Source organism: Lissotriton vulgaris, chromosome 2_1, assembly GCF_964263255.1.
Source record: "Lissotriton vulgaris chromosome 2_1, aLisVul1.2, whole genome shotgun sequence".
Lineage (NCBI taxonomy): Eukaryota > Metazoa > Chordata > Amphibia > Caudata > Salamandridae > Lissotriton > Lissotriton vulgaris.
Window position 1 is genome coordinate 672,233,134 of NC_141687.1, and position 4,817 is coordinate 672,237,950.

The following is a 4,817-nucleotide window of genomic DNA, read 5'->3' on the forward strand; positions in this document are numbered from 1 at the left end:
CCCCTATCCCTAAAACAGAACACTTGGCACTAAAATTCACTTCCCCTAAATCGTCTTTCATCTGTGTTTTCGCATATAGACCCCCTGATCCTATGCCTCTCTTCCCCCAACTCTTCAGCGACGCTATCGCTCAACTGGCAATCAACCACGCTAATATCGTGGTTATCGGTGATTTCAATTACTGGCCATCTGATGTCCACGAAAGCCACACATCGGTGGAATTCACTGACCTTCTCAAAGGTATGCACCTCTCCCAACATATTCACACCCCCACCCATCTGAAAGGTCATATCCTCGACCAAGTCTGGACATCCAACCTCGACATCGCACCTCCTTCAGTCTTCCCGTGCTCCTGGTCCGACCACCACTTCATTTCCTTTCACCTACATCTGCACACCCTGTGTCTTCCCCCCCGTATTAAGAATAAGATGGCTCGCAATTGGAAAAGGGTCAATCTGCCTGATTTCCACGATTTATTGGCTTCCACCGCACCCACGCCGCTGTCCTCACTAGAGAATCGGGCTGAAAAACTTGACGAATGGCTGCGTCAGGCTAGCGACAAAGCTGCCCCCCTTAAAACAATTAAAGCTATGCGCCCCCACGACGCTCAACGTTGGTTTACGGACCAACTTAAAGCGGATAAACTCGCCCTGCGGCAAACTGAACGCCGCTGGCGTCGCCATTACGATCCTCAGCTCAAACTTGTTTACATTGAGACCCTAAAATCTTATAAACAATCTATTCTAGCAGCCAAGACAGCATATTTTTCTCAAAAAATTTTGAATTCAACTAACAAAACGAAAGATATTTTCTCAATTGTAAATGAGCTCTCCCTACCAGATAGTCACCCCCCAACCTCAGCCGACCCAAACCCTCTGTGATTCGCTCAATTCTTATTTCATAGAAAAAATCACAACAATAAAAAAATAATATCCCAACCCCGGCTTCTCCTACTCCTCCTCCTCTTCCCCCTACAAACACTAGTATCCTGACTGAATTCCCACCTATATCTTCACAAGAGTTCTCCTCACTCCTTCATAAAGTCAGCTCGGGATCCCCCAATGATTGCTGTCCTTCGCAGGTCCTGATGGAGCCTTTCTTGCATGCCCAGGCCCCCCGCTAGCACTACTTAACAACTCCCTTGCTACCGGGGAGGTCCCATCCTCCTTCAAGCAAGCTGCAGTCTTACCAATACTAAAGAAACCCAATGCAGACCCTACAATACTCAGTAACTACAGACCCATCTCCCTTCTCCCCTACCTAGGCAAGATCTTGGAGACCTACGTTACCCGCTGCTTGAGCTCTTTCATAGAGAAATCATCCTGCTTAGATCCTCAACAAGCGGGTTTCAGACCCCTCCACTCCACCGAGGCGGTCATGTTAGCAGTCATGGACACCCTTAGGAAAGGAGCTGACAAAAACATCTCTCAAGCCCTTGTCCTATTAGACCTCTCAGCGGCATTCCACACGGTCGATCATACCATCTTGATCGACTGTGTCCACAATGCCGGCATTCAGGGAGTGGCCCTTGACTGGCTCAGATCTTTCCTTCACCAGCGTTCACAGTCCGTCCACCTCTCCACCTTTTCCGCACCTTTCACTTCCCTCTCCTGCGGTGTCCCACAGGGCTCTGCACTATCCCCTCTCCTTTTCAATTTATATCTTCAACCACTTTTAGCCTCCCTCCGCAACTCCCCGGTCACTATCTTTAATTATGCGGACAACCTTCAGTTAATTTTTCCCATAGACCCCCTCCCTTCCTCCCGTATCAACTTCCAGTCCACCATGCTGACCATTGCAGAGTGGATGTACCACAGCCACTTAAAGCTGAACCCCACCAAGACTGAGCTCGTCTTAGTGGGCGGCCCCAATCACCCATGGAATAACACCTTCTGGCCTACATCTTTGGGGACTGCACCCACTCCTGTGAGCTCAGTCAAAAGCCTGGGGGTGATCATTTCCGAAGATCTATCAATGAGACCACATATCAACGCGGTTACCTCTGCCTGTTTCTTCCACCTCAGGCGGATCCGCAAGATCAGCAGGTTTCTTACTAAAGAGGCCCTAACCCAGGTTGTCATTGCGCTCATCACCTCCAGGCTTGATTACGCCAACATTCTGTACGCAGGAATTCCTGCATGTCACCTCCACCGACTTCAGCTGGTGCAGAATCAGGCTGCTCGCCTGATTTTCTGCCAGCCCAAACACCAGCACGTCACTCCCCTCCTCCGCAGTCTGCATTGGCTTCCTGTTTCCAAACGCTGCACCTTCAAACTGGCATGCACTACCTTCAAGGCCCTATCGGACGCAGCTCCCAGGTTCATCTCTTCGGCCTTGTCCCGTCACATTCCTCCCAGAGCCCTTCGCTCAGCATCACTAAACCTCCTTGAGGACCCAAGATTCAAAAGAAAAAAGCACGGAGGTCTGAGCTTTTCTGTCCTGGCCCCCTCCACCTGGAACGCCCTACCTTCCTCTCTCTGTCTCTGTCCAACGTACGACTGCTTCCGTACACTTCTAAAAACCCTGCTCTTTCAAGCTGCTTATGATTAATCCCTCACCCTGGATCAACGCTATATGTCAATGAGCGCCAAGAAACCGATGGTGATAGTGCGTGTAATAAATAATTTTAATAGAATAGAATCAGCAGAATTACTATCATAATCCGACCACTGGAGCTCTGGACGATCAGAATCATCCTCCCCAGATAAGGAATGATCAGAGACAGAGAAAGTTCTCTGTAGACTCGCTAACCTCGGACCCCCTAGTATCGTGAGAGTACTCTGTAGGCAACTCCAGAGAAGTAAATATATGGTTATTCATAGACTGGACTACATTATCCAGCATGCACTGAGCTGGAGAGGACTGATGAACAGAGGGGTTTAAAGCTGAGCCTGAAGTCAGAACTGATTCTTTTGTTATGCTTCTATGATTAATTGGTACAGGGAGTTCAAGGGGGGGGGGGGCTTGCAGAATCAGAAAGCGCAATGATAGGTACTGTTACAGAAGTACTCACCCCCTTTCCAGCAGGGTCTACAGACAGCCTTGAGTCTTTTCCTTGTGCTGTAACAGAAGAACCGTCATCTGTGACAGAAGCTTTTCCCTTCACTCCGAGCCTGTCGAACATCGCCGGTAGTGTCTGTCCCCTGGCGGCAGTTACAGTAGGAGTCACAGGTGCGGGCTTGTCCATGCTTGCAGGGCGAGTCTTCTGAGCCCCGGCCGCAGAGCCCTTCGGATCCGCCTCCTGCTGACTGCGGGTTGCGCTGCGGGATTTGAGAGCGGCAGCTGCCGCTTTAGAGAGAACTTTCGGCGGCATCCTTTTTTCAATAACCGGTGTCGTGGAGCGATAGCCAGGAGAACAACCGCTAAGCTTCAAAGGGGAGGATTCCAGGCTGAACGCAGAGTCAGGTGAGCAGCGGCTAGAACGGCACGAAGCCCGCCAGAGCCACGAAAGCTTCCAAGATATTACAGGTCTAATGATGTTTAAACGAAAAGTTAGTGCCATAAACAGGATCTCCGTTTTACTGCCAAGTAGACAGAGTTTTTAGCCAATATTTTAGAAAGCGGACAGAGCGGTCATTCAGGGGTCCACTGTGGCTCAGGAGAGCAGAACGCCAGCTCACTCGGCCGCCATCTTGCCCCATTTTTCAATATAAAGCAAATAATTTACACACATGAATTATTGCCTCCGTATGATGTAAGTGTGATGTTAAGTGATAAGACACACTACAATGGTATGAGTAGAGCTATAAAACAAATAAAATGTGAGAGGTGAAATGGAGAGATAGGGGCACTGGTGGAGCATGATAGTGAAGGAATTTGTGAAGGAGCAGTTTGTGGGGGGAGCTGTCAAAGATTACCGTACTGCATACCACCAGTACCAAAGCGGTACTTGCTCTGTGTTGTAGCCGTCTTACAAGTCAAATATGCCATACTGGCCTTCTTGAGCACTTTACGGACTACTACGTGGGTGGTATGTTTCACATGAAAGGTTAAACTATCACACGATCGAGAAAACATATCCTTTCAATGATCGCAAGAGACTGTTAATTTTCACAGCCTTGTCTTTTTTTTCTACCAGTATTGTGCTTAGTTCTGCATATTCTCTGTTATAGCGACAGATTTTGCGACTGTGACATGTTCTCAAATATGGAAAGTGTGACAAAAAAGTTTTGTTTTTATTAATTTATTTGCAGTTTTCTGTAGCGAGGACTATACCCACACGTGAATGTATCAAAATGTACAAAGGCGCAAATGTTTGAAAAAACAAGGAGAATATTCTCTGTCGCAAAAACTGCCTTTGTGTTACTTCTGATTAACATAATTTATTTGCCATGTAAGCCTGGCATTCGTAGCAGCTTAGACACAACTTTAAACTTTGTTCACTACAACAATAATGCAAAACCATTATTCTCTGAGCTTCACTCTCACAGTTCTAAAAACAATATATTTTGTCGATAATATTTCCAAAACACTTAGTGGCCCATTAGCATGTCGGCGGATCTACACCGCCTGCATGGCGGTGGCGATCAGCCCGACATTTGAGCCTGCCCACATGCCAATTCCCCCGCCACATTACTATGGCGGATGGACCCCGGCGGACGGAAATACCATCCACCGCCCGATTGCCTACCTGGCGGAAAAGCAGTTAATATGGTGGCGGTGTCTGGTAGACACCGCCATCCATATTATGTTGCATGCGGTGTGTTGTCGGTAAGGCAGACGATTCTTGTCATTGGGGGCCCGCTACGGGCCCCCACGGATTCAGGGGGGTGCACATGAGGGCCCGCGCGGTGCCTGCCACGTTGTGCATGGAACTG